Source organism: Mobula hypostoma, chromosome 19 (assembly GCF_963921235.1).
Source record: "Mobula hypostoma chromosome 19, sMobHyp1.1, whole genome shotgun sequence".
Lineage (NCBI taxonomy): Eukaryota > Metazoa > Chordata > Chondrichthyes > Myliobatiformes > Myliobatidae > Mobula > Mobula hypostoma.
In genome coordinates, this window is record NC_086115.1 from 15611862 (window position 1) to 15625007 (window position 13146).

The 13146-nt window shown below is 46.5% G+C and overlaps 1 protein-coding gene across 5 annotated transcripts in view; it reads right to left on the reverse strand.

Annotated features, from left to right (window-relative positions):
• LOC134358851 (LIM domain-binding protein 1) overlaps positions 1-13146 on the reverse strand; it is a 111562-nt gene that overhangs the window by 35109 nt on the left and 63307 nt on the right. The gene's annotated exons all lie outside the window — the stretch shown is intronic.

The following is a 13146-nucleotide window of genomic DNA, read 5'->3' on the forward strand; positions in this document are numbered from 1 at the left end:
ACAGACAACATCTTTTACCCAGGGTTGAGATGTCTAATACCAGAGAGTATGCATTTAAGGTGAAAGGGGGTAATTTCAAAGGAGGTGCAAAGGGCAGATTTATTTTTATTTATTTATATTTATACACACACACACACACACACACACAGAGTGGTGGGTGGCAAATACATTAAGGACATTTAAGAGATGTTCAAATAGGCACATGAATGTGAGGAAAATGGAGGGAGAAGAACAAGGGATTAGTAACTTTTTGGTCCAGCACAACATTGTGGACTGAAGGGCCTGCCCGTGTGCTGTACTATGTGGTAGTGTAGTGGTTAACACAATGTTTTACAGTACAGTACGGACGGCCCATTGCCTGTAAGGGGTTTGTACATTCTTCCCATGACCGTGTGGGTTTCCTCCAGGTACCCTGGTTTCCTCCCACTGTCCGAAGTCGTATCGGTTGGTAGGTTAATCTGTCATTGTAAATTGTCCCTTGATGAGGCACCGATTAAATCAGGGGATTGCTGGGCAATGCAGCTTGAAGAGTGGAAGGGCCTATTCCATCCACACTGTATCTCAATCAATAAATGAATGTTCCAGATTACAAGCAACACACATAAAACCAACGCAGCAGGCCAGGCAGCATCTGTAGGAAGAGGTACAGTCGACGTTTCCGGCCGAGACCCTTCATCAGGACTAACTGAAAGAAGAGATAGTAAGAGATTTGAAAGTGGGAGGGGGAGGGGGAGATCTGAAATGATAGGAGAAGACAGGAGGGGGAGGGATGGAGCCAAGAGCTGGACAGGTGTTTGGCAAAAGGGATATGAGAGGATCATGGGACAGGAGGAGAGGAGCACCAGAGGAAGATGGAGAGCAGGCAAGGAGTTATAGTGAGAGGGACAGAGGGAGAAAAGAGAGAGAGAGAAAGAAAATGAATGAATGAATAAATAAGTAAATAAATAAGGGATGGGGTAAGAAGGGGAGGAGGGGCAGTAACGGAAGTTAGAGAAGTCAATGTTCATGCCATCAGGTTGGAGGCTACCCAGACGGAATACAAGGTGCTGTTCCTCCAACCTGAGTGTGGCTTCATCCTGACAGTAGAGAAGGCCGTAGATAGACATATCAGAATGGGAATGGGACGTGGAATTAAAATGTGTGGCCACTGGGAGATCCTGCTTCCCGATTACAAAGCACCTTCCAGATTACAAGGTATCTTGGGATCGAGAATTAAAGGCACAGACAGCAATAGCAGGAACCTGTGCAAGACACTGATACCAATTCTGCTTTGGTTAATTACCACACAAGGTAAGATGTGGAAGCCCCCGAGAGGGTATAGGAGGGGTTTACTTGTACAGTTCCAGGCCTGAGAGACTTCAGCGCTGGGGTTCAACCCTGGGATGGCTTGAGAGCTTGAGAGGAGGTCAGGCAGAGGCAGAAACAACCTTGATAGGTCTCAACAGGGAAGCTGCTCGCCTAAGGTACTCACTCAAGGACCAGGAGGGCAGGTTTTAAATGTTGAGCAAAAGATACTGAAGACTGCAAGTTAAACTTGTTTCCCGCCAAGAGTGGAATCCTCCACCAGGCAGGGGAGGGAACAATTAATCAGTGCTTTCAGAAAGGGACCAAGGGGGCAACACGAGGGGGGATAATTTTAAGGTTCAAGCAAATTTATTATCAAAGTATGCGTATGCTACTGTACACTAAGCTGAGATTCATTTTCTCGGGGGCATTCACAGTAGAACGAAGAAATATAATAGAATCAATGAAAAACTACACTCAAATACTGACAAAAAACAGTGGAAGACAATCTGTGCAAACACGAGGGGAAAAAACTACCAATAAGTATATATATAAATAAATAATTCTGAAAATTGGACTTGAAATATGCTTAAAAGTGAGTCCATAAGTTGTGGAAACAACAGGAATTCTGCAGATGCTGGAAATTCAAGCTGGAAGGGTCTCGGCCTGAAACGTCGACTGTACCTCTTCCTAGAGATGCTGCCTGGCCTGCTGCGTTCACCAGCAACTTTGATGTGTGTTGCCATAAGTTGTGGAATTGATTCAGAATTGAGGTGAGTGAAGTTTTCCACACAGGTTCAAGAGCCTGACGTTTGCCAGTGATTAGAGGAAAGTACAGAGGGGAATGTTAGAGGTAGTTTATTTTATTTATTTGTTTGTTTTTTTGTTTAAACAGAGTAGTGGGTGTGTGGGACGGAGATAAAACTCTACCAAAGGAGACAGAAAAGTGCTCCTTCCCTCCACTAGTCTGCAGATGACCCTGGGGCAAGGTGGAGCACGCAAAGCCGTGGAGCAGTCTTGGGAGATGGCCGTGTGCGCAGCTGGTGCACATCACAAATCCTGGTTATGCGACCACTGACACCAGGCAGACAATCTCTGAAGAGTACTGATAAAGGCCGAGGTCACTCATCTTCTAAAGACACTGCCCAGAAGAAGACATTCTGTAGAAAAATTTGCCAAGAACAATAATAGTCATGGAAACACCACAATCACCCACATCGTACCACATGGTACATTACAAACGAACGGTGGATGTGTGCTGCCTGGGGTGGTGGAAGAGGCAGGTACATAGGGATATACAAGAGACTGAGACAGGCACATGGACAACAGAGAAACAAAGGGATATGTGGGAGAGAAGTGTTGGATTGATCTTAGAATAAGGTGCGGTCTAATATAGTATATAATATAGCATGTAATATAGTACGTGGGGGGGACAGTCTGTCTCTGGGTGGGGGTACGACAGTACGCCGGGGGGGGGAAACAGTCTGTCTCTGGGTGGGGGTACGACAGTACGTGGGGGGACAGTCTGTCTCCGGGTGGGGGTATGATATAATATGCGGGGGATAGTCGTCATTGGGTGGGGTCTGATATACAGTAGTACACGGGAGACAGTCTGCCACTGGAGGGGGTCTGATCTCGCATGCAGGGGACAGTCCTTCACTGGGTATGGGTCTGATGTAGTCAGTACATGGGGGCGGGGGAGAGAGAAACGGTCTGTCACTTGGTGGGAGTTTGACATAGCATGCAGGGGACGGTCCTTCACTGGGTACGTGTCTGATATAGTACATCGGGGTGGGGGGGGGGTCTATATCGTTCTGTATGGTATGCTAAGGGTCTCTTAAATAGCCCTGATGGTACCTGCCTGTTCCACCACCCTGGCAGTGCATTCCACGCACCCAACACTCTCTGTAAAATATGGTCCTGCGGATCTCCTTTGAACTTCACCCCTCTCACCTAAGTGCAGCCCAATAGTTTCCCAGCTTGCTTAGAATAATTATCAATGGCATCGTGCTCTTCATTCGTTTCATTTCCAGAGACTTTGCTCCTCCCTCCTCCTCGCTGTATGAAGTACACCCCCGGCCCTCTCCCCAGACCATGACACTTGCACTACCTTCTGAACAATCTCAAATGTTAATATCGGCATTATTGTCTGCCCCACTACACCAGCTGAATGGAGGGATAGCACAGAGAGGACAAATGGCCTCCCCTGCTTCTCCTGAGCAGCACCCCTGTCCAACATTGTTAAACATTTGAGAGAGCATCAGACACTAAGGAGAATCATTGAGCCCAGCATGTGCTGGAGAACACAATAACCAGGTGTAAGAGATGGCAGATGCTGGAACCTGGAGCAACTACTCTGTGGTGGCTCCAGCAGCATCTGTGGGAGGCAGGGACGGGAGCTGTGCAGAAAGCAATGTCTCAGGTTGAAACCCTGCATCAGGACTTTGACTGGAAACGTTGACGGTTCCTTTCCTCCCACAGATGCTGCTAGACCCACAGCAACATGCACACATAAATCGCCTTGGTAGTGTACTGGTTAGCACGACGTTTCAGAATTCAATTCCCACCTCCCCTTTAATAAAGTTTCTACACTCTTCCCATGCGTGCGTGGGTTTCCTCCGAGTACTCAGTTTTCTCCCACAGTCCAGAGACATACAGTGATACTCCGATTTTACGTGCCCTGATTTAACGCGAATTCGGATATAACTCGATGAGTCATTGGACTCCATGCCCATGTCAATCCATACTCCCCCTTCTCCAGCCTTATATCCCTTTTGCTAATCCAGCTCTTGGCTTCATCCCTCCCCCTCCTGTCTTCTCGAATGGAACAAAGACGAGCTACACCAGTGGTACTCTGCCGACGACGAACGCCCAACATATCAGCACCTGACGGACGCCGAGATCATCCGTAACGTAACTATAGCACCGGCAGAGGCAAGTGTACCGATTCTCGAGCCACAAGAAGATGATAACGAAGAGCCTCCACCCCCACCCCCAAAAGTGTCTGAAGCCATTGAACACCTCCAGCCTAGCCTCTGTTGGCTGGAGACCCAGGAGGTGGACCACATACAAAACCTCCAACTCAGAAACATTCTAGATTTCACTTGCAGCCAGCGACATGCTGCGTTCAAGCAAGGAACACTCAATCACGTTTTTAAGAAATAAACTGTAAATGATGATTGCTAATATTCTTGAATGTTTTTATTTGTTTTGTGTATTAAAAAGCTTTACTAAAAATTAATCTGTGTTTTAATTTCTACAGTAACAACAACCCTGATTTAGTGCGACCCCGCTTTTTTCGCAATGACATTTTATGTACCCAAACAATCGTGTTATAACGGTGTTTCACTGTATCAGTAGGTTAACTGGTCGTTGTAGGTTGTCCTCTGATTAAGCTACAGCATTGTATCTCAAAATAAGTCAATAAGATTGAAAATGCAGGTGGAACTCAGCAAGTCAGGGAGATTCCATGAAGTCAATGAACTTAGAGCTGGGAGCAAAACCAGGAAGAACACTCTCACACAGAAGGTGGTGTCAATAACAGGTTCTTCTTCCAAAAAGCTGGCAGCTAAATGGAGTTTAACCATGCAGAGAGAATGCAGGAAGTTACCAACACTGATTCATCACCGCGCAACTGAATTGCAATATTGTGAGCAGTCTTGGGCCTCTTATCAAAGAAAGGTTGTGCTGGAATTAGAGAGAGGAGGTTCACGTACTGGAGATTTTCATGGCCCTGGACCTGTACTTGCTGGAGTTTAGAAGAATGGGAGAGGGTGGGGTAGTGAGATCTCAATAAAACCTACTGAATACTGAAAGGCCTAGAATAGTGTATGTGGAGAGGATGTTTCCTATAGTGGGGGAGTCTAGGACCAGATGGCCTAGCCACAGAATAGAAGGACGTCTTTTAGAACAGAGATGGAGGAATTTCTTTAGACGGAGAGTAGCAAATCTGTAGAATTCATTACAAAATGGTTGTGGAGGCCAAGTCATTGGGTATATTTAAAGCAGAGGTTGATCAGATGCTTGATTAGTAAGGGTGTTAAAGGTTATGGGGAAAAGGCAGGTTAATGGGATTGAGAGGGATAATAAATCAGATGTGATGGAATGGCGGAGCAGACTCAATAGGCCGAATGGATTCATTCTAATCGTATGTTTTATAGTCTTATAGAACATGGACAAGGGTCTGACATCCTGCAGTAGCTCAGGTTGAAAGGCCACAAGATGACCAGGGGTGCTGGGTACTGGGCTCAGTGTTCACTACAAACTCACTTTATCAGCTTTCTATACCCTTCGATTAACACGGGTTCAGATTCTTTTATTTGTCACTCGTACACCAAAACATAGCATGAAATGTGTCACTTGTGTGAGCAACCAACAGTTTATACTGGGGACAGCCCACATTCCGGTGCCAATGTAGCAGGCTCACAATATTCAGCAGAACACCACGGGCAACAACAGCAGCAGCAAAAGAAGCCCCTTTCCCACCCCATACCCGGATCTCCAACCCAGGGACAGACTGCTTCTGGGCCTCCGACCGCCAAAGGTCGACACAGTTGACCACACAATGCCTTCATCCCAGCCCCAAACCTGCCGAACAGTGATCAGAATGTAACAGTGTTCCATCCCAATGGCAGCTCCTGGATTAAGGATGGCAGCTCTCGCCTCCTTCCAGGAGCCTATAGGATGTTTCCTGACCACTGATCTCCTCCAAGTCATGAGTGGAGGCGGTCTGGTTATCACAGTCTGGTACCAGACAGCAATGAATACAATGCACATGTCTGGAGTCGCACCAAATACCAGACTTACACTGTCAGGTGTCTCAGCGAACCACTAACCACTTTTAAACCCACCATTAGCAACTGTCTCGGGTTAGATACAAGGTAAAGCTCCGTCTACACTATCCCAGGACAGGGATACGTCAATATCTTGGTCAGGGGCGCAGCCTTTGGGACAACCTCAGCAGCCTGAGAGGACAACACACAACCTACCAGAAGAACTCGTCAGGTCAGGCAGCATCGGGGATGGGGCAGGAAATGTTTGCAATTCCTCCTCTCAACGACAGATTGTGTTGGTCCAGATTCTAGCATCTGCAGTTAAGACAAGAGGGGCTCTTGACTCACAATCTGCCGCATCAGACCCTTACACCTCGCTGTTTACCTGCATTACCCTGTCTCTCACTGTACGCAACGTTCTGCATTCTGATATAGTTTTGCCTCAATGCACTGCTGTATGGAAATGAACAGTATGCGAGTGGGTTTCTTACTGTGACAATTAGATTAACTTTGTCACATGAACAGTACATTGCAACATACAGTGAAATGTGTCGTTTGCGTCAGTATCTAACAGTCCAAGGATTGAGAACAGCCATGCTTCTGGTGCCAAAATTACATGCCCACAACTTGCTAACCCTAACCCATACTTATTTGGAATGTGGGAAGTAACCGGAGCACATAGAAATTTCCTTACAGACAGTGGCAGAAATTTAACCCCAATTGCTGGTGCTGCAACAGCATTGTGTACCACTATTTACAGTGCTAGCCTAACCCTAACTGTAATAGATTAATAAGACAAAGCCTAAACCCATCTTGTAATGTCTGAGGGCGCTGCCTCGACCACACCAGCGTCTGGGACATGGCTGTCTCTGGGTCAGAGCTTAACCCCACTGGCTGCCATGTGACCAGACCTGGGACAGACAGGATGGTGGAGCGATAAGCAACCCACCCCCAAGCCTCCTCCTCCAGTGCTGTCATGGTGGGTGTCGAGAGGGATCGGAATCACAGAGAACCAGTCCCATAGAACACGCGCCCTCCCAGGGGATGTCTCCATGCTCTTCCACAGCACCTGGAGGCATTTCCTGTACAGGCTACCCCTGTAGCTTCCTCTTCTGACCTCACTTTAATTGTAACTTGGAGATACAGCACGGTTACAGGCCTTTCTACCCCGCGAGCCCACGCCACCCAATTAAGCTACTAACCCATACATCTTTGGAACGTGGGAGGAAACCAGAGCACTCAGAGGAAATCCACGCAGACACTAGGAGAACAAACGAACTCTTTATCAACAGTGGCATGAATTAAACCTGGGTTGCTTGTTCTTTAATATTATTACGCTAACAGCTGTGCTATCATGCCACCCCCAAAATCTCCTGTGCCAACACGCCACGGAATTCTGCCTTTGCAAAGGTGACAGGGTCCCCCGCGGAGGTCTCTCCACGTAGGAGATCACTGCTGGTTTGTGAACTCCAGACCTGCAGATGTCCACGGTTCCACGTTAGGTACTGAGACTGAGAAGTTGCAGCCCCCCATCTAAGCATCTGAAGGGGCTGCCCCGCTAGTTCTTGTTGCACCTGATGATTAGACACCCTTGGCAGAGGGGCGGGCAGCTCTGCTTCTGCATCTGACCAAGGGCACCATCCGCCGGTCCCGGCAGCAGGTTGCCAAGGGTTCCGCTGAGCTCACCATCTACCCCAATTCCCTGGATACATCAGATCACTGCCCTAAGTTCAGAACACTGTCTCTCTGGAGGCCTTCTGGGATCAGTAGTCATCACAGGGCACAGAGTGAAACATTTTTGTCTAAGTTTTGTAACTGCTTTAAAATTTTGAAAGGGTTTGAAACTCAAGAGCAGAACTAAGTCCGTCAGTCCATCAAGATTGCTCCAACATTTATCATCTCTCTCAGTCCCTATTCTCCCGCCTTCTCCCCGTAATCTTTGACGGCCTTACTAATCAAGAACCTATCAATCTCCACTTTACAGCCAGAATAGAGAGAAAAGCATCCCATCACAAAGTCCCAGGGAAGAAGCAACATGCGTTAGAAACAGGGTAACACTCACCAGTACCATCAAACACACCCAACCCAGAACAGGAACAGCACAGGTTAAATGCAGAGTAAAGCTTCCCCAACATCATCCCATCACATACTTCCAGGACAGGGACAGCTGTGGTTAGATAGAGGGTAAAGTTCTCTCTACACCGCCCCATCACACACTCCCAGGGCAGGAATTAGACAAGGGATACATTTTCCTGTACACTATTTACTTTAAATGACCATCCCTTCCATAACTTATCCAAATTCCTTACCTCAAGGGACCTCTCATTGGTGGATTGGTGCCAATTTGTGGACAGTCAAGAACAACCAGGTGGGAACTACTACAGAATACCTGACCAACACACACGAAAAGCAAGTCAAGCAGCATCTATAGAGGGAAGTAAACAGTCGATATTTCAGGCCGACACCCTTCATCAGTTAACTGTCCCCTCTCCTAGCCTCTCCATAGATGCTACCTGACTTGCCAGATCCCCCAGCATTTTGTGTTACTCAAGATTTCCATCATCAACAGAATCTCGTGTTACAGAATATCTGATCTGTGATCGGTAGGTATTGATCGGTAGGTATATCTCGGTAGGTAGGTATCGGTAGGTATATATCGGTAGGTAGGTATCGGTAGGTGTCCAGCCATTGTTATCTAGGAAGGTGAGGAGGGAGCTTCACCCTGCTTTTAACCTATGCCGTTCCTGTTCTGGGCTTGTTTAATGGGACTGCAGAGGGAGCTTTACCTTGTTTCTAACCTATGTTGCCTCTACCGGGGAATATGTGATGGGACTGTGATGTGTTAGGACCCCATCATGCTCACTAGCCTCCCCACTATTGAGGACCTCTTCAAGTGATGCCACAGAAGATGGCATCCATCACTAAGAACCCCCACCACACAGAACATGCCCTCTTCTTACTGTCAGCATTAGGGAGGAGGTACAGGAGCCTTAAGACCTACAGTCAACGTTTAAGGAACAGCTTCTTCCTTTCCACCATCAGAACTTTTCTGAACAGTCGATGACCCATAAACACTACCTCGATATTTTGCTCTCAATTTGCACGACTTGTTTTTAATATTTCTTATTTTATTTTATATATTGCACTGTACTCTCTTACTGCAAAACTAATTTCTCAACTTATGTCAATGATAATAAAGCTGATTCTCTGTATCCGACCCGATTGTTACTGAGACAGCCAAGTGCTTCAAAGGTGGTACAAATCCAACAACCCTTGTCATTTGCTTGATATTACAGGTGGTCCTGTCCAAAGTGACCCACAGTAAAGTTAACTTGGTCCATAAGACCTTAAGACAAAGGAGCAGAAGTCGGCCATTCGGTCCATTGAGTCTGCTCCGCCATTTTATCATGAGCTGATCCATTCTCCCATTTAGTCCCACTTCCCCGCCTTCTCACCATAACCTTTGATGCCCTGGCTACTCAGATACCTATCAATCTCTGCCTTAAATACACCCAATGACTTGGCCTCCACTGCCGCCCGTGGCAACAAATTCCATAGATTCACCACCCCCTGGTTAAAAAAATTTCTTCGCATTTCTGTTCTGAATGGGCGCTCTTCAATCCTTAAGTCACGCCCTCTCGTACTAGACTCCCCCATCATGGGAAACAACTTTGCCACATCCACTCTGTCCATGCCTCCCAACATTCGAAATGTTTCTATGAGGTCTCCCCTCATTCTTCTAAACTCCAAGGAATACAGTCCAAGAGCGGACAAACGTTCCTCATATGTTAACCCTCTCATTCCCGGAATCATTCTAGTGAATCTTCTCTGTACCCTCTCCAGTCTCAGGGCTGTCCACTTAAAGAAATGTAGACGTGTGTTCTCATAGATAAAACTGACAGTATGACAGAATTCAGAGGACACGATCAGGCCCTTGCTGAGACAAAGGTTACTATGTAGGGGACGCAACGATGTTGTAGTTGTTGTTCTTTGCAATGAAAGGAGACTGAATTGATGTACAGACATCCACAAGAAGCATCGAAATGAACAGAATGGCCCCATCTCCCTTAGCAGAAGGTCAATCCCTGCATCAAGTTATTGGCAGGTGGACTGGAGTAAAGTTTGTACAGATCGGATGTATCAGACTGGGGGGGGGGTGATTTTTCTCTTTGAACGGGTTCCATGGTTCTCTTCGTTTTGTGGCTGTCTGTGCGAAGATTAATCTCGGGCTGTATACTGCATACATACTGTGGCAGGAGGGATAGCTCTCTCTCCCTTGTTAGAGAGATAGAGAGCCTGTGGCATGTCAGACTCTTGGGGTGAACAGTGTTTTTGATGGACTCTGGATCATGGTCTCTGTAGGGGCTTTGCTATTGGTGGGGGGGGGAAGGGGCTGATGCTTTGGTGCAGCTTGTGCATGGGAGGGGTATATGGGGTTCTAACATTTTCCTGTTATTCATTCTTTGGGGTTTTACTTCTGTTTCGTGGAAGTCTGGAGAGTAAGAATTTCAGGTGACATATTATATACATACTCTGATATTAACTGGAAATCATTGAACAAGCTTTGATAATAATAAATGCACTTTGAACTTTGTACTTAAAATAGGTTGTTTTGCTGCAGTATACAGTGCAAACACAAAAAGTTACTATGTTAGGGCCTGTTCCGCACTGCATCTCTAAATAAAATAAAAGACAAATAATGGGTAAGGTTCGTGGACCATTCAGAAATTAAATGGTGGTGATTCGGCCTGAAAGGGTGCAAGAAACAGAGACACTCCCTATACATAGGAAGGTCAGGGACCTGCAGGACAATGGAGTGGGGCCTACACAATGGGACTAGTCCAATGTTATAGACTGGCCTGGACAAGATGGGAGAAATGGGTTCTTTCTGTGATCCAAGCTCAAGGCTGTGTTTTCTTCCATTTCTTGTTTACAACTAAAAATCATGAAGGAGATGAAAAGATGAGAAAAGGTCAGCTTTGTTATCATCTGAATATAGATGAGAAAGTAAGAATGTAAGCTAACCAATAACATCAAAGAGGATATCAATAGTTTCCTCAGATATATAAAGAGGCAAGAGTGGGTATTTGACTGCTGGAGTAGAGGTAGCCGGGGACAAAGAAATGATGGACAAACTTAATAAGTATTTTATACCAGACTTCACTGTGGAAGACATTAACAGTACATCAGAAATTCGAGAGTGTCAGGAGGCAAAAGTGATTGTAGTTGCTGTTACTAAGGAGAAGGTACTTGGGAAGCCGATAGGTCAGAAGGTAGATAAATACCTGCATCAGATGGACTACACCCCAGGGTTCTGAAAGGGGTAGTTAAAGAGATAATGGAGGCATTTTTCAAGAATTATTTGATTCTGGAATGGTTCCAGAGGACTGGCAAATATCACTCCACTCTTTAAGAGAGGGAGACAGAAAGGAAATTATAGGCCAGTTAGCTTGACTTCAGTGGTTGGGAAGACATTGGAGTCCATTATTACGGATGAAGTTTCTGGGTATTTGGAGGGCATGTGATAAACTGGGCTAAAGTCGTGGTTTCCTTGAGGAGAAATTTTATCTGACAAATCTGTTGGAATTCTTTGAGGGGGGAAAAAAAATCGGCAGGTTATTTAGTGGATGTTGTTTAGTTGGATTTTCAGAAGGCCTTTGACAAGGTGCTTAACAAGATAAAAGCCCATGGTATTACAGGAAAGATGAGAGCACGGTTCAGCGAACTGGTAGGAGAAAAAGAGTTGGAATAAAGGGAGCCTATTCCGTTTGGCTGCCCGGGACCAGTGGTATTGCCGCAGACAGCTGTGGAGGCTAGGTCATTGAGTATAATTAAAGCAGAGGTTGACAGGTCCTTGGTTAGTTAGAGCGTCAAAGGATACAGGGAGAAGGCAGGAGAATTGGGTTGAGAGAGAAAATAAATCAGTCACGATCGAATGGCAGAGCAGACTCAATGGGTCAAGTGGCCTAATTCTGCTTCTATGTCTTCTGGTCTAATTAAATATGCACCCAAATCACAGGACGTTTACAACATAGCAAACTGTTCAGCCCATCGAGTTCAAACTGGTTAAAGATTTGCTCAACCCAAGCCGGAATTCCCCACTCTGACCACCTTCCCACACTGGATCTGCCAGCCTGCAGATAACAGCTCTCAGGTCCCGACCCCAATACTGTTCAACTGTGGGGAAGATCTCCTCCTCTGCCACCTTCTCAGGCAGTGAGTTCCAGATCCCTCCGCACTCTGAGGAAAATCATTCTGGGGCGGCACAGTAGTGTAGTGGTTCACGTACATTTATTGTCAAAGTGTGTGGATACTTCATACAACCTTGAGATTTGTCTCCTTACAGGCAGCCACAAAACACAGAAACCCAACAGAACCAATGGAAAAAACTGTCAAACATCCAACGTGCAGGGGGAGAAAATACAGATCACGGAAACAATAGAAGTAAGCAAATAACATTCAGAACTGAGGTTTATGAAAGGGAGTCCACAGACATGAAGCTAGGCGTCACTGCAGCTGATTCAGAAGCAGGCCACTTCCTTAGCTCAGCACAGGGACAAGTAAATGTCAGAGCAGTGGGCAGAACTGGCCCAATCCTCGCCTCCAGCCCCGACACGCTGACCATTACAATCTGGCCTGGCATTTAAATTGGCCAAACCTCGGATCGTTGCTGCTTTCGGACCCGGGCCCTATTACTTTGATACACTCTCAGGCCCGGGCCCCACCTCGAATCTGCCTTGAGTCTGCTCACCTCGGTTCTGCCGCATCAAAGCGCCTTCAAGTCTGCTCCAGCAAAGGCCAAACATTGGCTCATTCCCCACCCCCGGCCCCAGGCACCCTCCCCTCCACCTCATTTCGGCCCACCATGCCTCAACTGTACTGCTCCTACCAGACTTCAGTTCGCCCATGAAAACGTCAAGTCACACAGGCACCTTCAAAAGTTCAACTCCCAACGGTCAGTTACAGGCTATTGTTTATAGTGATTGTTTTCCAGAGAAAAATGTTAATTAAAGTATTTAGCTGTTTTCTTTGGGCAAGAAGGGCCTGTCACCCTGTTGTATCTCTGAAAAATAAAAACTGTCCCTCCTCT